General features: G+C 44.4%; 1 protein-coding gene across 1 annotated transcript in view; it reads right to left on the minus strand.

The window, feature by feature from the left end:
• The window catches only part of LOC124716938 (alpha-(1,6)-fucosyltransferase), a 214,985-nt gene extending 194,227 nt beyond the window's left edge, over positions 1-20,758 (minus strand). Inside the window, exon 1 of the mRNA XM_047243520.1 lies at positions 20,687-20,758. The gene's annotated coding sequence lies outside the window, so the exon portion shown is untranslated. The remainder of the gene's footprint in view (positions 1-20,686) is intronic.
• Between the last annotated feature and the right edge of the window lie 4,285 nt (positions 20,759-25,043).

Consider the following 25,043-nt stretch of genomic DNA (forward strand, 5'->3'; position numbering starts at 1 on the left):
CACGTTAATCGTTGGGCAGGAAAGTAGTTTTGGGTGGTTTTAATTTTGTTGCAGTTCGTTTCTAACTTAATAATTATTCATCGGGTTACCCTCCATTCAGAGGCTGTTGCACGCAGCGACCGTTATTTTGATTTGTAAACAATAGGTTCAGTGAACTGTGTACAAAGCCAGACCAACAGGCATTACACGCATTGACCAGAAAAAGAATACTGCATTGAGAATGGCTAGTTTGTAGCTGAAATCTACATCTGCCAATAAGAGTTCCAAAGGACGACTGATAGCTGAAATCTATTATTTACAAATTAATAATTATTTACGTTACAAAAATGGCGGCTACTATTAAAGAAGTTCATTGGTGTGTAGGAGGACGCCATTTGCGCAAGGAAATGGTAGCACGCCTGGCGATAAGAAACAGCCAGGCAACGGCGGTGTGGCAGATTTCTGGAACACTCTAAGAACGGATCAACTTTTTGCGAGCAACGTCCACTTTGGGTGGCAGCAGGAAACACACCGGCGCCGCGACAGTAGGCTGTCGGACTCTCATTACCTGCGAGTGTGATGGAGCAGTCAGCACGTGGCTGGCCGCGGAGGACCTGCCCTGCGCTGCGCCACGGCAGCTCGTGCCTGCATACTCCAATCTACTGTCTGACATGTTACTGTCTACACCAATACGCTCCTCACAGCTCTTTACGAGCGAAAGAAATGTACGCTCTTCCAGCGAGTTCAGCGTGCTTAAGAACACGTAATTCTTTGGAGCACAACAGATCTGAATTATCGAGTGAGTGCCGCGACTGTGGTCCGGCCTGGAGAATCTCCACCCACCCGCCACTGCTCGATTCCCGCCCCTATTTAGGACGGAGCGCGACGCCGCGCTGGGTGCCGGCTGCCTGGACAGGTGTCTGCCACCTGCGTTACGAGCACCGCAACGACACAGCTCGTATCGCTAAGGAGCTACTTGTGGTGATGTATTGGCACGCCACTACTACTGCAACCGTCAAGTAACAGTATTCCCTCACTTCGTCCGTGACCGTCAGTTTTGGTGTTAACTCTATTATCGCTAACTTCTTTTCTCTTAGTCGTCATTACCTTCGCCCACACGGACTGTGGCCTACCCCACCACGCCCCCCTCCTCAGTCGACGCCGCAGCCCACTCCGTGTTCCCCCTGAATCCGAGCACCGCTGCGGAGGCCCTGCAGCGGTTCCTGTGGTTTATCGCAGGCTGTTCATTCCATTCAATGTTTTTCCTGTACTAATTCGTTTCCACTGACGGTAGGAACGGCCGTTCGCCTCATTCTTACTCTCGCAGGTGCAACTTTCTTCGGCTTTCACTTGTTAAACGAAACGATGTGAACAACGTCGTGTGCATAGTCACCGTTCCTGTGACTTACTACTTCTGAGGAAGAGGACTCAGTGTAGCGGAGAGACCACTCGGAAACGAAGAATATGTCGGATTCAAAGAACGCCGCGGCGTTTGCACAGAGCTTCAGAACGGCCGACGGCGGCGGCGTGAAGGGACGGGCGCCTCCGAGCAGCTGCGGAGAACCGGCCGCGCCGTCATGCCGTCATCGCAGAACCAGAAATTTCCGCCTAACGTCGGCTGCCTGCACTCCAGCCACTGTTCAGCAGCGGTAGTATTCTCCAGCACACACAGAGAGTCTGGGCCGGCCATTTTCGACCGAAGAGTCTGAAGGCAGAGTTGCCAGTGCGTCAGTACTGTCACACGCGTACATTTATAAATAAACGTAGTATCATCTCGTAGACCAACTCCACTGTATCCCACCTAAGTGAAGTTCTTCTAGTACAAATATACCTGTTGTCGTGCATAAAGATTCTAGGTCTGGTGGTAAGAATGATTTAGAATATGTTATAATTGTCTACTACACAAACAAAAATTGATGTTAACAGGTAGATGTTCGAACTGCCCCGCTCGCCAGCTTCAGCATTTTGCGTTGTATGCTAAATAATTACAACAAGTAGAGGCTAGTACTGTGCGACTTACAGGACCCGTTTTCACACTGCTGCCACATTCGACAATCTCGAAAAGTGATCCTCAGATCAACGTGCTGCACGCGACAGTCACGCGGTCGAAGCAGGTACTCTAGAAACGCAAATGTATTTGCGCCTCGCAGCGAAAATTATTTCGACGACAACAACAACGATGAGTGACGTCTCCATGCGATAAACATATCTTAATTCATAACAAGTCACAAGTCAGCTCCGACATCGAAATGGGTGTCACTGGTCAAAATTCGTCGGAGGTGTAACAAGAAGAGAAACCGTGACCGCCTGACCAGGTGTACCTCGAAATTAAAGCAAATGTTACGAACAGTAGTACTGACTCATGTACACGTGTTACAGTGTCCAGCTGGAGTGGGTACTTTCTCCCTACAACGCCTCCATTAAGACAGACACATTTTGCGCCGCCGCCGAATCCAACACTGGGATGGCGTGTCGACTGCTGAGGTGTCCCGTGTTGTGGACGTCAAACACGATCTGTCGCCCTGAGCACGTACGTCGTTTCCGGTCGACGTTCTCGAAGTTTACTACTCGCGTGGTCCTGCAACGCTGTGCCACACGACCACACCCTCCGATTTCTTACTCTGTTGCGATGTACTGCAGCTGTATCTGTCCTGAACAGCTTCAGCTTTAGCGTGTAGATTAATTTTGTGCCACCGCTCTGCTTCCTACTTTTTCGAAGACAGGTCGTCCACCAGCGTAGGTTCTTCTTTTGTTGATTATCAGCTTGTTGCAGCAAAATACGTGCAGCACACGCGACGACTGTTAAATCCTCTTCTTCCCTCGTAATACAGGCCGGTCAAATTGTAATTAAAACGCTAGTTTATAACAATAACAAAATGAGAGAAACGTCGGTAAGATATCAGAGCCAACTGCGATTCCACTTTGCCGGATCCCTCAGCTCTTCGTTTGGTGCGAATGAGAAGCCGACGCCAACGCACTGCCGAGCAACGTTGCAACGAATCCAGTCTCTATCGTTCGTCGGTCTTCGTTCACTTCGTGAGTACGTACCTTAAGAGGATAACAGTGGAACACTGTCGTACGTACTTGCTCAGAGCTACTCTCAAATCGCCTCTCGAAGGAGACGCGGTCCCCTAGACGTACGCTGTGCTGCCGAGCGCTCTTCGGATGGATTTGGATCGCTTCCAAATGCACGCGTCACTTCTTTCTGCTAGTAGCTTCCCTGAGAGGAATCAAAGTTCAAGGCAAACAGCTACTAGCGCTAAGGTCCGCTAAAGAACACACAGCCGCTACTGGCGGTTGCGGTACAGAAGCTCCAGGAGACCCGATCAAAGGATTGGACAGCGAACGTGGCACAGGTTAGGGTTTCAGGATAAACGAAGCGACGGCGAATGTAATGAGGACTAGAGAGCACAAAGGCGACTCGTGTTTAACATCGAAACAGGGAATGTAGTACTGTAACAAGTGAAACGCTGGTCCTGCCACTGGGCGAGGAAGATGAGACGTCTGAACTGGCAAAGGAGAATCAAATTGTCTGCAACAAAAGACCTGTATCGGCACCAGATGCTGATCCGGAAATGAGGAACAAGTCTCTGAAACTATAGCTTTGTACCTGAATCCCAACAACAAAGTGCTTGACTGTGGATCACAGCTGAGCAAGGAAGACAGCCACGTTGTCGGTCCGCCACTACCCACCGCGCGCATACTGGACCACCACACGCGTTTCTTGATTGCTTGCTGCTATGGCAGCCGCTCCGTAAAGAAGGATCTGTCGATTGGTGTGTTATTCTGATCCGAATATAGAGCACGGCGCTGTGTGGAAGTGAAAAGGGGAGCATCAAAAACCAGACACAAAGAAAGCACTACCATTAGACATGCGAGTAGCCACGTAGTAGGGGTGCGAGGATAATTTTTTAGTGCAGGTTGCATACATTCAGGAAACAGCGTACATCCAGGGCCAAACCCATTGTCCTCTCTTCATTGAAAGGACCTTAACCTAATGTTCTGGTAAGTGGATTATGACTCCCTGTGGATAATCCGTCCTCCTGGGAAACCTGCAACCACACCTCCCCCTTATTCTCCCCCACTCCCCTCGTAGATACAAGCACAGTTTGGATATCAAATTAATTTATTAATTAAATCACTCAATTAGTTAACCCCTCCTCTTCTAGCATACCCCCCACCTTCCCCCATCTGGAAACTGATAGGAAAAAGACTCAGTTCATTGGCTATTTGATAGGGAATCGATTACAGTGTTTGGAATACTGTTTAAACAATTTCTGGTAGACAAGGCAATGTGTGGAATATCGTTTGTTTCAACAATTCATGGTATAGAAGGCAGTGTCTGAAAGATAGTTTATTTACTTATTTAAAGAACTTGTGGGGAAACTGCCTGCAGTGTATGAGGTACTGTTTATTTAAAATTTCTGAGGATGACAAGGCAGTATGGAATATTTAAACAACTGCAGCACTTTTTTTTTTATCTCGATCGTGCAAGGAATACCGTCAACATAAGTCATCGCAGGTAATGACACCGTTGAAGATCTTTCGGTCGCACAGCACGGCACGCACCCCTCTGACGACTGACACCTGCCTGACGTCCCGGCCTTCACGCGCCATCCCTCCCGGTCGGATCGAACTGTAAACAAAGCAGCGTTCACCTCGTAAACCCCCAGCTGTGGACGTCTCGGAAATATTGCCTCGCTCTATCAGACTGACTGACTAATTAAATAAATCGATACACCTCGTGTGGGACAGTTTTTTCCCTATCGATGGATACTAGGATTGGAATATTTGGAGGCATTCGATCATTCAGCCAGCCCGTTTACAAACCCCACCGAGTCTTTTTCCCCCCTTACCTCCTACTGGTGGATACTGGTACAGTTAAGTCATTTTGTAGGAAGTCCATTACGTTGGAGGTAGCTGCACAGATACGTGCTGGCAGTACAACCATCAGAAACAACAAATTGATCTGTCAGAAATCTGACGTTGCGATAGGGTTTTTACAACACTAAATAACGCCTAAGATGGTCTCTCAGTTACACCAGGACTAAGAATGAGCAGGAGGAAAAGAAGGAAGGGTCTACTGGGTGACAGGATAGAGCCAACACCACATCTCTGCAAGAGAGAGTCCACTGTGATGTACTGAGGAGCACTAAACACGACACACTTCAACAACGATCCAATCCACAGTAGTAGTAGTAGTAGTATTTGTTGTTGGCATGGCTAGATGTCGGAGATCGCTATCACTTGGGAATTTGACATCGCGGTTGGGTTATTACAGCACTATACAATTCCTAACTTGAGTCTCTCGCGCTACATTTGGAGCCAGGGGGAGGAGGAAGCGCCTACCGCGTGGCAGGACAGTAACAACAAATGCCACTACAAGACAGCGCGCACTGCAATGTACTGATAACCACTGAACCACCATTATAGTAGTTGTTAATGACAACACAGGTTTTCATACAGCGTCCTTAGCTAAAGAGCACTGCATTACCAGCTGTGGGACTGCAATATACAACTACGGAATGGGTCGTGTGTCTGACCCAGTGCAAGACCCTAACTATCAGTATTTACACTCTGTCCTCTCCACCAATCACAGCCCTGCAGTGCCAGCTAGCAAATACTCGTACCTTACAGAACAACTGCTATGTGGTTTTTTAACAACATTCTACCGTGTTTCTGTTGAGGTAATTGTGATACATCCTAGCTGACTGCTGTATTGAAAACAGAACCATATGTCTGTAAGCTGACATGGATCTGCGTTGAAGGATGACAGTAGGAGGAGTGACAGGTTGAGAACGGTTGTAACAGAGTATGATTTAATGATAGACTGATGATGCATTCTAGAGACGGGAAATGTTGCTTCAGGTATTTATCACGCATTTAACCATTTTTTCTGTTGTTCTCTCAGGGTGTGTCAGTTGTGTGGTATAACTTGCTATCCACCTGCATACAACTGTGTGTGATTTAGAGTGCTGTCTACCTGCAATCGTTAACAGCAAACATCTCCGTAACACGTATGTAAGATGAATCATGTTCATCGATGGAAAACCTATTTCAGCACTCTCCTCTAGGTGAACGAACATGTATCTCTCGATCACACCTTGTACGTAAATCGAGGTACAAAGCGACTGCTACTATACTTTTCATGGTCGTCCAATTCAAAATGTGTGCTTGTGAATAATCGGGCAGAGGGCAGGTCCTAGGATTTCTTAGTAGGGTAGTGTATAAAATATCCAAATATTTTCATAGAAAATTGAACAGCACATGGGTATGTCAGCAATCTGACCATATACATATGGGGAAACTGTGAAAAAATATGGAAAATGATATAAAATCGACAAATTCGTGGAAAACAAGCCATAATCACGAAAAATTTATGTGAAACATGTAAAACCGCGAAAACCTAGTGAAATTATGGAAACTGACTGAGAATACATAAGATCAGAGAAAAATACAATGAAATGAGTACTGAGGAAAATCATTGAAATTGTGTTTTCTGGAGGAGGAAAGTAGACTGATGCTACATATACACTCACCTTAATAATGGGAAGAGGAGGCATTCTAGAAACGTGGCGTCAAGGTGAAACGGCAATATTATGCCGCACTTCAGCAATACAACCTAACACCGGGCCACGACTTCAGTGAACAAGAGGGTTATCAGGGCCGGTGATAAACTGCTGTAAGACTGTTACATCTACTCTGGCTACTGATCGTGTGTGTGTTTCACTGTAAGATGTCACTGTTTCTTTCTACGCATTTTCAGCTACTGATGATCATTTTACCGGACTGTTTTGAACATATCATAATGTCCGAGCCATAATCAGGGTTGGAGTTTGTAAACAGCAGGCGTCATACAGCTCCAGAAATCTACGCAGTGTTTGCATTACAAAGAATTGATGTTTCCTTTGATGTGCAAGGCAGTTGCTTTATCACCTTCCAGTTCGTCACGACAGTCTGTCGTTTAGAAACTTGCAGGGAGACTGTACGTCATGTGCTGGAAATATATTTCTTACATTGGAATATTAACAGTGTTGCATTCCACATGACTAGTTGGTCAGAAACCGCACAGCTCAAGCATTATAGCCCGTTTATGTGGCGAACTGTGTAGCCTTTGGAATGTATTTATGTTCGACGATCATTTCTGTCTTTCTCATATCTGCTCGATACGGACACCAAACACCGGAGCAATACTTCAGAATTGATAGTGCAGTTGGATTTAAATAAAATGTTTCAAACTCTATCCGTCTGGAGATCCAACATGCGTAAAGCACGCGTTTCTTCTTAACTGTCCGTCATATCATCACACCGTTCTTATGTCTACTATACACAGGTAAGGGGTGCCACCATACTCAAAAAGCGCACATCTGGAGAAATGATTGTGCACTCAGATGGGTGCCGTCAGTAAGATTGGTTTGGAACCGTCTTCACTTAACAGCAGGGGTTAATTAATTGATTAATTGATTTACTTAATCGGTTAATTTGATGTCTAAATGGTGCTTGTATTTACGAGGGGAGGTCAAAGAGGGGTGGGGATTGGAAGGGGGAAAGGGTGGTGGGGGAGTTTTCTCAGAAAGATAGATTATCCCCAGAGGGCCATAAACAACTTAGGTTTAGGACCTGTCAATCAAAAGAGAACAAACAGTTTGCCCCCGAATGTATTCAACCCACAAATTGTGCTCGCACCCCTGTTACCCCACACTCCTGTGGAGATGCTGTCGAAGATTATTATTAATTGAGTGGAAGGTAAATTACGAAGTGGACTACTACTAGGAACACTGAGTGAGGAAAGGATTGTGAGGAAAACATGCGACTTTTCTGTGATGTATCATACTGACATGTAGAAGCTTCAACAGCTGTCCACTCCAGTCCCATACAAAGGAAGGGTGTTTTATCGCGTAAGAGTCCTGTTTCCGATCACTAATTAATACATTGCAAAGAATCGTTATCAGGAGAAAGAAAACTGGCGTTCTACGGATCGGAGCGTGGAATGTCAGATCCCTTAATCGGGCAGATAGGTTAGAAAATTTAAAAAGGGAAATGGATAGGTTAAAGTTAGATATAGTGGGAATTAGTGAAGTTCGGTGGCAGGAGGAACAAGACTTTTGGTCAGGTGAATACAGGGTTATAAATACAAAACCAAACAGGGGTAATGCAGGAGTAGGTTTAATAATGAATAAAAAAATAGGAGTGCGGGTAAGCTACTACAAACAGCATAGTGAACGTATTATTGTGGCCAAGATAGACACAAAGCCCAAACCTACTACAGTAGTAGAAGTTTATATGCCAACTAGCTCTGCAGATGAAGAAATTGATGAAATCTATGATGAGATAAAGGAAATTATTCAGGCAGTGAAGGGAGACGAAAATTTAATACTCATGGGTGACTGGAATTCGAGGGTAGGAAAATGGAGAGAAGGAAACATAGTAGGCGAATATGGATTGGGGGTGAGAAATGAAAGAGGAAGCCGTCTGGTAGAATTTTGCACAGAGCATAAATTAATCGTAGCTAACACTTGGTTCAAGAATCATGAAAGAAGGTTGTATACATGGAAGAATCCTGGACATACTAAAAGGTATCAGATAGATTGTATAATGGTAAGACAGAGATTTAGGAACCAGGTTTTAAATTGTAAGACATTTCCAGGGGCAGATGTCGACTCTGCCCACAATCTATTGGTTATGAACTGTAGATTAAAACTGAAGAAACTGCAAAAAGGTGGGAATTTAAGGAGATGGGACCTTGATAAACTGACTAAACCAGAGGTTGTAGAGAATTTCAGGGAGAGGATAAGGGAACAATTGACAGGAATGGGGGAAAGAAATACAGTAGAAGAAGAATGGGTAGCTCTGAGGGATGAAGTAGTCAAGGCAGCAGAGGATCAAGTAGGTAAAAAGACGAGGGCTAGCAGAAATCCTTGGGTAACAGAAGAAATATTGAATTTAATTGTTGAAAGGAGAAAATATAAAAATGCAGTAAATGAAGCAGGCAAAAAGGAATACAAACGTCTCAAAAATGAGATCGACAGGAAGTGCAAAATGGCTAAGCAGGCATGGGTAGAGGACAAATGTAAGGATGTAGAGGCTTATCTCACTAGGGGTAAGATAGATACAGCCTACAGGAAAATTAAAGAGACCTCTGGTGAAAAGAGAGCCACTTGTATGAATATTAAGAGCTCAGATGGAAACCCAGTTCTACGCAAAGAGGAGAAAGCAGAAGGGTGGACGGAGTATATAGAGGGTCTATACAAGGGCGATGTACTTGAGGACAATTTATGGAAATGGGAGAGGATGTAGATGAAGATGAAATGGGAGATACGATACTGCGTCAAAAGTTTGACAGAGCACTGAAAGACCTGAGTCGAAACAAGGCCCCGGGAGTAGACAACATTCCATTGGAACTACTGACGGCCTTGGGAGAGCCAGTCCTGACAAAAAACCACCATCTGGTGAGCAAGATGTACGAGACAGGCGAAATACCCTCAGACTTCAAGAAGAATATAATAATTCCAACCCAAAGAAAGCAGGTGTTGACAGATGTGAAAATTACCGAACTATCAGTTTAATAAGTCACAGCTGCAAAATACTAACACCAATTATTTACAGACGAATGGAAAAACTGGTAGAAGCCGACCTCGGGGAAGATCAGTTTGGATTCCGTAGAAATGTTTGAGCACCTGAGGCAATACTGCCCCTACGACTTATCTTAGAAAATAGATTAAGGAAAGGCAAACCTATATTTCTAGCATTTGTAAACTTGGAGAAAGCTTTTGACAATGTTGACTGGAATACTCTCTTTCAAATTCTAAAGGTGGCAGGTGTAAAATACAGGGAGCGAAAGGCTATTTACAATTTGTACAGAAATCAGATGGCAGTTATAAGAGTCGAGGGGCATGAAAGGGAAGCAGTGGTTGGGAAAGGAGTTAGTGTTGTAGCCTCTCCCTGATGTTATTCAATCTGTATATTGAGCAAGCAGTGAAGGAAACAAAAGAAAAATTCGGAGTACGTATTAAAATCCAGGGAGAAGAAATAAAAACATTGAGGTTCGCCGATGACATTGTAATTCTGTCACAGACAGCAAAGGACCTGGGAGAGCACCTGAACGGAATGGACAGTGTCTTGAAAGGAGGATATAAGATGAACATTAACAAAAGCAAAACGAGGATAATGGAATGTAGTCGAATTAAGTCGGGTGATGCTGAGGAAATTAGATTAGGAAATGGGACACTTAAAGTAGTAAAGGAGTTTTGCTATTTGGGGAGCAAAATAACTGATGATGGTCGAAGTAGAGAGGATATAAAATGTAGACTGGCAATGGCAAGGAAAGCGTTTCTGAAGAAGAGAAATTTGTTAACATCGAGTATAGATTTAAGTGTCAGGAAGTCGTTTCTAAAAGTATTTGTATGGAGTGTAGCCATGTATGGAAGTGAAACATGGAGGATAAATAGTTTGGACAAGAAGAGAATAGAAGCTTTCGAAATGTGGTGCTACATAAGAATTTTGAAGATTAGGTGGGTAGATCACGTAACTAATGAGGAGGTATTGAATAGGATTGGGGAGAAGAGAAGTTTGTGGCACAACTTGACTAGAAGAAGGGATCGGTTGGTAGGACATGTCCTGAGGCATCAAGGGATCAGCAATTTAGTATTGGAGGGCAGCGTGGAGGGTAAAAATCGTAGAGGGAGACTAAGAGATGAATACACTAAGCAGATTCAGAAGGATGTAGGTTGCAGTATGTACTGGGAGATGAAGGAGCTTGCACAGGATAGATTAGCATGGAGAGCTGCATCAAACCAGTCTCAGGACTGAAGACCACAACAACAACAACAACAACAACAACTAATACAGTATACTTAATTTCGAATCCAATGATAGGAATTAAGAGACTATTGCAGGTTAACAGGTTAGTAAATTTGATCGGCATATTTATACAGTCATGTGGACCCAGTGATGTAATTCCCAGGTCAAGGACCGTACGATGGTGGGGGCGAGTCGCATTTAACATCCTTCCACCAGTTAAATTCAGAAAGCCATAAGGCGGCGTAAATCGTTAGCGCCAGGAGCTGCTGCGTGCAAGTTTGCGCTGCACACACGCCGTCGCTAAGGCAGACCACAAACGCTTTTCTTCCCGCGGTTGTTTCTCGTGACTGACTTGGAACCCGTCTTCACTGCCAACACCTGCTTACATAGACACCTGTCAGGTCAGCAGTAACGACACAGCATAGGAGCAGTGGGTGTTGTTGACGAGCCAACTGATGATGAGCAAGCCGTTCCAGATGCTGATTTTTGTGATTTCGGCTTAGAGGACGCGGTGCCTCTCTCTCTCTCTCTCTCTCTCTCTCTCTCTCTCTCCCTCTCTCTCTCTCTCTCTCTCTCCCTCTCTCTCTGTGTGTGTGTGTGTGTGTGTGTGTGTGTGTGTGTGTGTGTGTGTGTGTTCCGCCTCGGCAGCTGCCGGTACGACGCACCCAACGGTGCTGGCGGCGTCCCGGGAGACGACGCCCTGTCCCGCTTTGCGTCCGTATCCCAACTTCTGGCCAGCTACGCTCTGGCTCGGTTATTTGCTATTCCCAACAGTTCATCTCGTTTCAGTGCATACCACTCTGTGGGAGCTGGACGTTCTACCATTCTTTACTTTATTGTGATTCCATCTTGTTAACTTTTAGTACATAATGAACAGCATAATGAAGAGTAATCCACAATTGTGGGTTGCTTTCGTTTCATAGTGTAACTAGGCTACCTCGCATTCAAACTGTGTTTCACGCTCCACATACCTTCACTGCTCTATCTGTTTGCAGTTTCCCCACGCCATGACCTTCCTTAGTATCACTTACTCTGATAACAGAAACACCTGTAGTACGGAAAAGGGGCCCGGCGTCTACGCCGTCAGCGGACGGAAGATAACTGCAACAGTCAAGACAGCTGATTATGCCGCCAATCTGCATCTCTTCACAACAACTCAGTGCTACAACCAAAAGAAGAGGCAGTTTAGTGGCATGTGTGCTATGGCGTCCAGGAATAGTTGCCCGCGCTGTAGAAGGAGCAGTAGTGGGGGGAATACGAGAAACAAATTGTAGAGGGCGTTTGGTATAGACGGAAACATTAACACCGAGAGAAAAATATCAGAATCACCACTCACTATTCATGTAACGAACTCCTTCCAGAAGAAAAAAAAAAAAAAAAAAAAAAACGAAAAGTGAAACCCTTTTAGTTCTGAAGAAAAGTGGGTGGGTTGGTTTAATTTATAAATTATCTCGTTGCCGGTATTAGCTCCGAGAAGTCTGTGAACGCCCGACTCAATAATACTTCTCATGTCTGTAGAACATTTCAATTATTACCAGAACAAGGACTCATCAACAATGATTTTGAGTACGGCTTTTATTATGGGTTGAATTACAAAACGTGATCCGAGTTTAATCCACTAGGTACACCTAGTTTTTAACGAACTCCGAGACAATCGAAGGAAAAACAAAAGTATGAGTACATCAGTATTTACATCATCATTATAATCTTCTGGTCGTTGGTATTAGAAGATTCTTTTGCTCCTCCGATTACTTTGCACGGCAAGATGCCAATTACAGCATTAATGTTCTTGGTACGGCATGCAGCTCGTGCAGAATATCTCAGACGAAAATAAAAAAACACAAACAAGTCTTGCTCCTTAGTAAATCCTCTTACGTAGTGATTAAACATTTAACTTCTGGACGACTGTTCTAGATAAACGAAAATATCTGCTAATAAAGCTTGTTCATTTACAATAAAAAATAGTACGGGATTTCACCCTCGATCAACGAAACGATTTTCCTAAAAAACGTTGGGAAATCTCGTACCCTCCCAACAGCCACGATTACGGAGTGCTGGCTTTGAAAACTTGTTAAACTTGTTGCACCTTCGAGGAGAGTTGTGATGTTATTCGACGGAGTGATTATACATCGTGAGGATATACTCTCATTTCTTCTTTTCGCCAACTGCGACATAATCGCGTGTACAAAAAGTGATCCAATACTGTAAAATGCTTTTTTATTCCAGTCTCTGACCACAAATTCATTCTTTAGACGATGACCGGTTTCAGTCTGTAATGACCATCTTCTGATCTAAAATATATAAACATATACATCTAGTGAGTAGTATGCCTTTTAATATAAAACAGCAATACGTATCACAATATACTATCATACAACCAAGGAAATGTACAGATAAAATACGGCAAAAAATACTTTTCACACCATGTCCTAAAGTGATACGGCCATAATGGCATCGTCAAAAGATATAAATATAATCAGCACATCATCGCCACACAGATCTAAAATAAGGTGTAGAATAGGCCACATTGTCCACATAGTGCTTATCGCAACTGGCTACATAAGTACAGTAGCATCCAGAAACCTGTTTGCCTACGCCCTTCCTAGATGTCGCTACTGTGGGCTTGCCTATATGCAGTCATCATTTACGCAAAAACATAATCTGATAAAAGCACATTAGATAAAATGCGTGTAGCAGACTTATTAAAACTTATGACTATCATAGAAACCAATTGTGATACATTAAAAGATGAATGCGGTTATCCATGTAAAATTATTAAAAGGAAATATATGAAGAGTATAGGTCCGACCCTTTTTTATGGTGAATTTACGGTCAACAAATTAATATAGCGTAATACGTTGCCTGTGGCAACCTATAAATTGTTTATGAAAGATAAAATGTTTATATGACAGCTGAAAAAAGAGAGACAAATCAATGAACAGCGCTCTCTGTTGGGTCGGCCGCTACGATCTTTCCTCTCTTGTCCTATGAACGGAAGAAACTACTTTTAATTAAACTCAAAATCTTTGAGCAACTCAAGGCAGAGTTGAACTTTCGTCTCCAAATCGGGTGCCAACAACCGAGGTGCACCGACTTGGCAGGTAGACGCTACATCTGGGCGGCAGCTTCAAATTAAATCGAGGGAGTGCTACTCAAGAGGTGTGGGGGCTCGCGACGGAAAGGATGCCGTGGCGGGCCGCATCCGTAGACTCACTAAATAAAAACTGGACCGCGCATCGTCGCTAGTGTCGCGTCCCCACACTGAACGTGACAGAAGCCGCCATTTGCAGGGAAACAGTGCGTAAACATGGTTCGTTCGTTTGCTGCTTTTAACTGTAACAGTAAGAATGGAAGCAAAGACGAAGACGGAAACAATGTTACATTTCACAGGTCGGTCATTTCTGGTTGTTTGTTACTTTCTATTACTTGTATATAGTATTTTCATGGAGAAATAATACATCATGATCGTTTGTTTTTGTTTAGAATTCCCCTTACAAATGATTTTCTAAATCGGAAATGGATTGTTGCTACTCGGAGAGCGACAGCAAATCATTTGCTGTGCTCTCTTCATTTTGAAGAGAATTGTTACACGGAAAATTATGTAAATAGACCTCGACTGAAGGACGACGCTATATCGACAGTATTTGGATTTCCAACTCATTTGAAAAAGGTATAGTGTTTGCAAAGCCAATTAAGGCAAATGCTAAATGTAGGTGACAGCAGATTGTTCTATAGCCTAACCTGATGTCTATATTTGTAACTTATACTGTATCTAATAAACTTTCTGCTGCAAAAATTGTTTAAGTTGCATAGGGAAAAAGTTGCAGTGTTAGATTACAGACAAAGGTACTTTGTTGCATGTCATGTACTTACATTGTATTTGCATATAAATTACTAAAAATACTAACAGGGTTAATGTACTAAGTTGAACTGAATGAAGAACTAAGCACATGATAGATATTTAGATTTTTAATCAAATGTATATTAAGTATGAATCAGAGGTAGGTCGACTAATTGCGTTTAGATATTTAACATGTGTTGTCACGTGGTGATTATACTTCGTAAATGGTCAAATATTTGATCAAATGTTGCAAACTCAACCACTTTCAGAGGTGCTATCAGTGTTAAAAACTAATGTGCGAATGAAATTCCTACGGTATTTAAAGTGATATGGATTATTACAATTAATCGTACCAATATTTTCGAGCGTAGACAATACTGTGCTAAACAAAAGTAGGCCTAAGCGTGCAGAATGTACACAGTAGTCGACACAGGTCCTGACAGGAAAATTATGTGAATTAAATAATAATCGTACTGTCTGCTACTTTAAAAGTTTCATGTAATTATCTAATGCAAATAGCTCGATGTAAACTCGCTCCACCTTGTCAGGAAAGAGCCTTACATTCTTAAATTTCGTGTCTCTATGCAGGCGTATTTCGGAAATTAGGAAACTTCATTCATTTAAGTATACTTTTAAAATAGATTCGAATACTCAGTATTTTTTTAAACAAACATGTGTTTAATTTGTGCTTCAATTTGCTCTTGTTGCGTCTCATATACCTCAAATCACAACTCCAGTACTAGGATTCATCCCTGCAAATGGCGGCGATCAGCTGCTTCAATTGGGGGACAGTTGCCTCGCTTCTCCGCTACGGCGTGGTAGGGGCTTGGCCGCATCAAACCACCCGCAGGAGTGAAGACGAGTAAAAACCTGGAATGAGATAACTGGCTGGCACTACGCGAGCGTCACTCAAGTATTTGGTATAAGAACAACATGAGACTGGAGGGGGGGGGGGGGGGAAATCAGTTTCGGGAAACGGTTTTGCACGTAAGAGATGAAACGACGTACACGTTGAGCCGGGATGCAGCTCTGCTCACAGAGATGGGATGGATGGACGGAGGGACAGAGCACCTGGCCTGATGCGCGCACGCGGACGCGCCATTGTCCGGCCGGCGGTCGGCGGCCGCGCCATTAATTTGACAACCGGCGGTGGAACAATGCGCTGTGATGGGGCCGCGGAGCGTGAAACCTCGCCGGCGTTATCGCGGCCGCACGCGCGCGACCGGACCGGAAACACAAACCGGCGGTTGGCCGAGGGCAATGCGGGAGGATCTGCTGGCACAAAGTGGGGACAGGTCGTCTGCGCGGACGGGCTGAGGGCATTCACCGAGTTTCTGGTTTGGGATGTTCTACGTTCTTATAAAGCAGCGAATGGCTGATGGGCGAGAAAACGGGGATGATATTTAAGTGTTGTGGAGAAAAATTGTTAACGTGTGCTGCACTGACACACAGAGAAGAAGCACAATTAATGGAAACGATAAGAATGAGGAAAATATGCTCACTGGGCGACAGATTACGAAGAGCCATCGAAAGGAAGATTTCAAGGAAGAGGGGGAGAGAATGCCGGATTCCATAAAATGTGGAGCATGTGAGCAGCAGAGTAAGGGAGCGGAGCGCGGCAGGGTGGAGTGGGGACTGTAGACCACAGGAGAAATGTGAAGCCACGAAAACAATACCGGGCGCACTGCTGCCATTCCACCTCAGATTCCAGTTCACGTCACTTTACAGTTTTTGTGTCAATCACATTGCCTGCTGACTCAGGGGACTGACCTTTGCACCGCAGGAAAAGTCGAGGTGCTTACTGCCAACTCGGCCCGGCACTTTCATATAGTTTACACGAAGGTACTCACCACACCAAGCAGGCGGTTCTGTTTCTGATATTATTATTATTATTATTATCAAATATCACCGCCAACGGCCGACATCGACAGCGGCTAAGGCTGCGGTCACAGTGCCATCGATATCGGTGGATTCCTGCGACGACTGACATCGGCCGAACATGGCCGATCTTTCCAAAGCGGTACACGCGACTACGTGCGCGGTCACCCTGTCACCGATATCATCGCCCGAACGCACACACTTCGGACGGGAATCGGTGAAACTCAAATCAATTTGTTTTCTTCGGTGAAATCGACAGGCGTTCTCACACACGAAATACTAATTGTGAGAAACTGATAAGTTTAGTCCATAGGAGGGAGAGTTTGTGGCGTCCTAAGGATGAAAAATATTACAGCTGCGATGTAGTTCGGAATCAATGGACTGAAATCGAGGTTTACTAGAAACCATAAGTAGACAGAATCTTTGTCTGAAAATTTAGGCGTAAATTATAACTTCAAAAAGTAGTGTGTTCGAGTATGAATGCATATAGTTATTGTCGTGCATATTTTTTGTATTGTCGTACGTGACCATTAGCCGTCTACAGATTATTATTACTGCTTACTGGTTTTTTTTTGTGACAGCAGTGTGGTGATTCTGTCGTATGAAGTGTGTAATAATATTCGTAGAACTTGTCTGATTACTGCGATAACTGAGGGCAGTGTGCACAGTACGGCACTCACCGCATTCTTTTCGAGGCAGACACCACATGCACTTGGCGCCGTAAGAGCAAAAGCCGGAATGCAACAGTCGCCTCTAAGTATAGACGCGTCGTAGTATCCATCACACAGCAGGAGGTTAAAATCTAACCTACTCCACACACAGAACAGAGTCCAACCTAACCTGAACCGTCCCAACCTCCGTGATCCCACCAAAAACTGGAGGAGGGGATCAGACGTACTGTAAGCAAGGTGACGACCAGGGTTAGCGGGCCGTCTCCCTGGCAACGGCTTCTGCCGACCTCGTCTGTGCCACTGTGAATGCAGGTTACGAGTCGGCTACAGGGGCACGCATGTCGCGTGACGTTGGCCGACCCGCTGGCTGCCGTGTTTGAGTCTAGTACAGTTCTCTTTGCACGATGAGCTGTCAGTCGAGCCGTTCTGCCTATTGGATTTAGAGCCTGTATGTACCCGGACCTCCTTGTTCTCGATTTTCTTTTCATTCACTGTTCTGCCCGCGTTGAAATAGCTGTGTTTATGTATTACGCATTCGTGTCGGGATCGCACAGAAAAACCTTCTATTCCGCTAAGATAGCTGCGTTCAGTTTGTAATCTCGCCGTACTGTGCGTTTGCCCGAACACACTTCCTCCAACGCTACCGTATCGTGGCTAGTCTATCACTTCCTTCACTATCGGACGTAATTAAAGCTCCTTTATTTCACTGCCTTCATTCCAACAAATACGTCACGTCGAGAAAAGTACTTTCCGTGCTCATACACTCTTAGTGTTATTTCACCACCACAAACAGAACAGCTCTCACAACACGAAGAAAAATCAGACACGCGTTTTTACCAACAACTATACATTTCTGGCAAAATCTGTTAACTTTGTCTTCACACTCCTTAAAGAGTTCCCTCGGTTTCGCCATTTCTGTTATGAAAAACAGCCACAGTGTGTGTTCGCTGCTCTAAGCGAGAACACTAATCACGGTTCTTCTCGAGCAACTACACGCCAAGTAAACAAAGACCTTCGAGCCCAAAACACTACACAGACCAAGACGACGAAAACCACAGCACTTTGAGTAAACAGTTAGATGGCAAAAGTAATGGGACAGCCGTATGCGCGCGCACACACACACACACACACACACACAATTAGTGGCAATGTCGTGTGCTCAAGCTGTAATAGTGCAGTGCGCTGGCGCAGCTGTCGTTTGTTCTCAAGTGATTGATACGTACTCACCTGGTTCGTGCGAAAAGGTTTCCGGCGTGATCGTGGCCGCACTACGGATTGGTAACGAAGCTAGCCGCACGGAACATTCCAATTGGGAAATCGTCAGGGAATTCAATATTGCGAGATCGACAGCGGCGAGAGTGTGTAGAGAACAGCAGAGCAGGACATTGGTCGGTGCTGACACACTCACAACACTGCGCGAAATAACCGCAGAATTCGATGTGGGACGTATGACGAACGTATCCGTTAAGGAGGGTAGGACGTCAAACGGGCCGACTTGGAGCAGGAGAGGCACCACAGGACATTTCAATTTACACTGTCTATACTTTTACAATTAAATTTGTAAAACTTTGTCAGCATGAGCAGGAAGGATTCACAATTGACACTCATAGCAGTGGAAGTTCTAAAACGTAACGAAGTAATTTTTTTTTACGTGCGAAATTTCATAATTTTTTCACTTACTAATGGCAGCATTTGTTGCTATAGGTACACATTTCTTCATAAGTAAGAGAGATTCTTCGATGAATTTTGCACAGCACATAAACCATACTTAAGCTCTAGAATTTTCCAAATCTATTAAAAACTGTGCTAAAAATTGAGGTAATTAACTATGAAATTTGTGGTTTTTCTAAACATGAAGTTTAAAATATAACAGTTCATTCGTTTTTTCATAAATTAAATAAATTCTAGAGTTTCGTACACCTGAACGACGACTTGTGTGGAGTCGTGCACTACAGCAGGGCAAGAGGAGGTCCGACACCCCGTGACTTTCGTCACCTCAGTGTGTGTGTGTGTGTGTGTGTGTGTGTGTGTGTGTGTGTGTCGACCAGACGAGGCACTGGCCGTGTCCAGCGACCTCGGTGAGCGACACGCCCCACCTGTCCGGCTCACGGAGGCTGCGCTGTGTCGCGGGTACCCGGCCGCGTCGCACGGCCCGCTGCTGCCGGAGTCGCGCTGTTACATTCCCGGCCACCTTGTCCGCGAGAAAAGCTAACACACAACGTGCATCTCACACGGATTATAGGAGCGGCTCCGAAAACGAAGGACATCAGCGTATGTGGCGGGAGCCACGTCTCACTCTGCTACGAACAGTCGCTAGAGAGCAGAAGTACCTGAGGGTGTGGCTGGAGTGTCGGCAGCGAGCACGCGTAACAGCGCAACTCGCAGCGCCTGGAGAAGATAAACACGCTGCGTCTGCAGCCTTCGTCTTGCCTTTAACCTCTGCTGGGGACACTTTCGATGACGTCTCTGAATGTTTGTGGAGGGATGGGAGCCCGTACTTCCTCGAGAGCGGGAAACCGGAGAAGGTGGTGATGTTGGAGGCTGGCGTCTGGTGTTCCGCTGGCTTCAGGTCGGTATTCTGGGCAGGTCAGTCTGTTACGGTGGTGTTATTGTCCACAAACTACTGCCTCAGACGCGCCGCACTGACATACTAATACGATCGTCGCCTCTGCTCTACGTAATACTGTAAAATGTGTTCATATCGTTCCGAATTCCTCGTTCTCTTAAACGTAATGAGAGGAGAACACCATAACCAGGAAAGACAGACCCATAACGTGACACCACCTCCGCCGTACTTCACCGCTGGCATTACAAGTGACATCAGCTATCGTTCTCCAGTCGAGCGCCCACACCGGACTGCCACAGGTTACAGCGCGATTCGTCATTCAAAAAAAATCACTCGTTTTCAGTAGCGTCGCTCTCTGCGCTGCCTCAGCCACCGGCTTGCCAGGGGCTGCTGCGACTTTCTACCGCCTTCTTCCCAGCCGCCTCTAGGCAGTTTTAGCGGATTCGAAATGCCCCTGATGGATCTGCTACTCATGTGACATCCAATCGTCTGTACCAATTTCCAAGTGACTCGGTTCTGATAACGTACCCATTTTGCTTCTCTACAGACAACACCGTACACTCCGATTTCTTCTGTAGTGGCGGGTACCCATCTCGTGGGATCTAGTGGTCAATTCCTCATTACGTATACGTGTCCCGATACTTTTCAAGAGATAATCTATAGAGAAGAAAAATTGAACAAAATAATACGCTGAATGCCCGAAAGCCCACTTTAATCACTCAAGTGACAAAACCTGTGAGAGCAATTATGTGGCAAATTGGCAGTGTAGATGTAAAGGAAGACGACTCAACTATGAAGAAACTGATGTCTCCCACTAAATACACAAAAATGTTGATCACACTGCATACATTTCAGTGAACCTAAAACCTTTTTTCCCGTTTTCTACCGAGGGTTTACACTGCGTCCTTACTGACATACGAACGCTCAGCTTTAAAAGGGTAAGGTACTCACCGCCAACCACTCGCGCTGTGATTACGGGTAGCAATCTTTCGGCTCTGGACTGCCTCCTCTTACGTTGAGCTCGCGGAGCTGATGCTCTGGGGACCTCCTTACCTGCAAAATAGGAAACAACACTGTGAGTGCCTTCACCTAACAATAGCCCACTTTATTCTATTCCGTTCACAACTAAGTATTCATGCGCAAGAAGCGCCATCAACTGGAAATCTCAAATTGATTCCCTATTTCTACATTTCCACTAAAGACGATTCCAATCAAATTGCGTGCCTATTAAGCATCGCTTCAGTTATGCGACTACATTCCTTATTCCCTGTCAAAAAGATCACAGTACGTAGTACTCGATGGAAAATCATCGAGTAAAACGTAAGTGGTATCTGGCGTTCGCCAAGGAATTGTTATAGGCCCTCTGCTGGTGGTAATCTATGTAAATGACTTACAAGACAATCTGAGTAGCCATCTTAGATTGTTTGTTGATTGTGTTGTCACTTCCTGTCCAGTAAAGTCATCAAAACGAACAGCAAAATGATTTAGACACTAAATGTCCACCGTACGAAAAATGGCAATTGTTTGTCAGTAAAAAAAAGTGAGAGGTCATCCACGTGAGTACGAAAAGAAATTCGTTAAATTTCGGTTACACGATAAAACACACAAATTTAAAGGCTGTGAACTCAACTAAATACCTAGGAATTCCAATTACGAACAACTTATATTGGAACATCACATACGTAACGTTCTGGGGAAGGCAAAACAAAGACTGCGTTTTATTGGCAGAACACTTAGAAGATGCTGCAAGTCTACAACAGATGCTGCAACGCTTGTTGGTCTTCTGCTAGAGTACTGCTGCGCTGTGAGGAATCTGCATCAGATAGCAATGGCGGAGGACACCGACAAACTTTAAAGAAGGGCAGCTCGTCTTGTACTATCGCGAAACAGTGGATGGAGTGCCACAGATATGATACATCAACTGGGGTGGCAGCCATTCAAACAATGGAGTTCTTCGCTGTGGCACGACCTCCTCATGAAATTTAGATAAGTTGTCCTTTCTGCTGAACTTGAAAATATTGTACTGTCGCCAACCTACATAGGGAAAAATTACCAACGTCATAAAAGAAGAGAAATCAGAGCTCGTACAGAATGATTTAAGTTTTCATTTTTCTAACTTGCTGTTAAGAGAGAGGAACGGTAGATAAATAGCCTGAAGGTGGTCAGAAGAACCGTCTGCCAGTCCCTCAAGTGTGTACTGTAGGTTAGTTATGTAGATGTAGGTATGTGACATGTACAGCAACGTAGTGGAGATGTAAGAGTCGCACGACAGTCGTAAGGAATTTTATGAAAGAAAAAAAGAGCATACACCGCGTATTGGTGCAACTGACTTGCCTCGCTGCGACTGCGGACAGCTGGCGCTCAGGTTTTCGGCACACTTTTTCACTCGTCGGCTCTGATTCCGCATAAAGTCCCGATGCAGCTGATATAATTAATGGAACCCCACAGTGCTGTCAAACATGCGACCTCCGACGAATGTTGGTGTAGTATCGTGTTGCGACGGACGAGTGTAGAATGAAGAGAACTAGATGAACATAGACACTTATCTACAAGTAGGTCCGTGTCAAAGAATAGATCGTGATGGAGAATGGAGTGGAAAACGTAATTACGACCGTAATGGAAATTAAGTATTGTAGGGGAGACTTGTAGGAAGGCTAGGTGAATGATTGGATGATGTCCTCCTCCCGAAAAAATCTTTGGAAAAAATTTGAAAATCGGTATTAGGGTAAGGCTGTCCGATAGCTATGGTACTTTTAACGTAAGTCTCGCGTACGGACATTTAGTATAGTCGGCAGCTACACTATACCTTAAAATACATCTGAATTTTTTGTACTTTTAGTTTGTTGTATGCAGGTGGCCTTTAGTGCATAAGGTATGTTTTAAACTTCGAGAACACTATGCTAACTTTGTGGTAGTCGAACTTTTCTCACTTATTTCAGTTTTTTCCCCTCTAATCTTTTTTTTTCATTGCGTCCTACGAGCACCAGAGCTTTCTTATTGTGTCTAAAATTTTCTACAACTTTCACTGAACAAACGTATTTCTACACCACACACAAACCGAGATACAGAGCTTCCGAATGGCAAAATTGTCAGACTATGAAAACATCGCAAAAAGGATAGGTTTTAGCATTGTAACTTGACATTTGCACTTAGATTCTGAACGACTTAGCATGCTTATGACAGTATTACACGAGTCAAATACACCAATACTTGGCAGCGATGTGGTGGAGTACTGAATTTCGTATTTATTTCCTTTTCTAAGCGCTGACGAAATAAAATAAAAAAATTACTTCGAGTGATACGTTAAGAATCACAGTAAATGCCATGATATTTGAGTAGGAATGTAAAACAAAATTTGCTAACGGTCACTCCTCGAATTATTTTTTATTTCATTTCGTAAACGTAAAATAACACAAAATCAATACTCCATCGCATCTCTGTGACACAGATTAAATGTGCGTCATTTGAGTCCTGCAGTACTGTGTTACACATGCTAAATCCAACTGAATGTGAGTGGAAAAAAAGGAGGTCAAATGGCTCTGAGCACTATGGGACTTAACTGCTGAGGTCATCAGTCCCCTAGACTTAGAACTACTTAAACCTAACTAACCTAAGGACACCACACACATCCATGCCCGAGGCAGGATTCGAACCTGCGACCGTAGCAACCAATGTGAGTGCAAGCGTCTATGATTTTCACTAGTGCTGAAGACGAATGTTATGTGGTCAAACGCAGGTAATACGTCAGAATATATTACTGTCCTCATTAATCCCGCCTGGGACCGTTTTCTTGTTATCAACTGTATCGTTCTGTTACTGTTGGGGTGAAAAACAGTAGCAGTGGCAACGCTCATTGTATCTGTACCGTCCATGAAAATGGAGCTGTAGCTCCGAAACGTGTTGGAAAACACTTAGAAAGTAAAAATTTTGTGACTGAAGATGGAATATTATTTATAAAAGACTTGATTAACCTAGAAGTTAAAGTCACGGACAGCCAACGACTTAGTACCTATTAATAATACTTGAGTAGCTTTCAACGTTGAATTTGCGGAATTCCTGAAGATCGATTATTTCTTTCAGTTTGACTATGCCCGGGCAGTACAGATGTGCACCCTTAGCATGATTCGCATGACCTGCTGTACGGAAGTACGACATCATTTTCTGGACACTTCGATAATCAGTTTCAAAGTCCCACATGGCTTCAGCTTTAATACAGTTTTTTTCATTAGTGTGGACACGTGGATTAATTCACAGATTTGTCTTTCCTCTGAAGCTCTATACCTCGCAAAATATCTTGTGCATCGGTAAGTTTAACCAGCACAAACGGACTGACATTTAACTCTGTACAAGACAGTTCTACACGCTTTTTATCTTAGGACACAAGGGAAAAAATACGAAAAAGGGTCAAAATTTCGTGGTTTTTCGTTTCTCCCCAAGTTACGAAATGGTACTAAAAGTCGAAAACTTTGATTCCACAATACACACCAACGACATGCAACATAGTAAAAGCTCAAAAAATTCTAACTCTTTTGCAAGGCATTCCCCTTGCCGCCTGGAGCAATTGTAAATGCGAATACGATGAGAGAGACTGGAGCGCACACAGTAGATTCTACCTCGCCGCTCTCGCGAAGAGCTGATCCAGCTATGAAGTACCCTCCACAGCACACCGTACAATGGCTTGCGCGGCATGTTACCGCCGCTGGCGGAGGTGCGTGCGTGCGTAGGGTGAGGACGTGGAAGTGTGTGGCCCCCGTTGCGCGATATTCGAGCGAGTAGTCGCCACGTCAGCGCTTGTCTCACCCTGCACGGGTACAGGACACACACACGTAAAGAACAAGAGTGAGACGACTGAATTGGGGAAACCACCTTGGATATCAAATGCAACACAAACTGTGTTCCAACGGAGAGGCAAGTAGACAGGCACAAAAACCAAAGCCTGCACAAAAAAGAACACAATTTAATGTCTCTTATCGGGAAAGGAACAATTTTCAATTTCACAGATTTCTCAAAACTGCACGAGACTTTATGAACACATTTAAGAGCGCAATCGTGTTTAATTATCAGCACTTTCCCAGGGACGTGCGGATTGTCACGGTGGAGGAAATTATTGCTTACCGTACTGCAGTTATTGCATAAGGCGGAAACAAAGTATAAAGCGCCGACTGCTATCTCGGATAATGTATTTTTGTCCGCTTGGCGGAGGTTCAAATTGCTGCAGATGTACTTTGTTTCAAACGCGGACGTTCAGAGTTACGCAAGTTTATTTTTTGCACAGCGCAGAGTCTTCTAGGCTCCTATCGACATGAAA

This window comes from Schistocerca piceifrons, chromosome 9 (assembly GCF_021461385.2).
Source record: "Schistocerca piceifrons isolate TAMUIC-IGC-003096 chromosome 9, iqSchPice1.1, whole genome shotgun sequence".
In the NCBI taxonomy this organism is placed as follows: Eukaryota; Metazoa; Arthropoda; class Insecta; order Orthoptera; family Acrididae; genus Schistocerca; species Schistocerca piceifrons.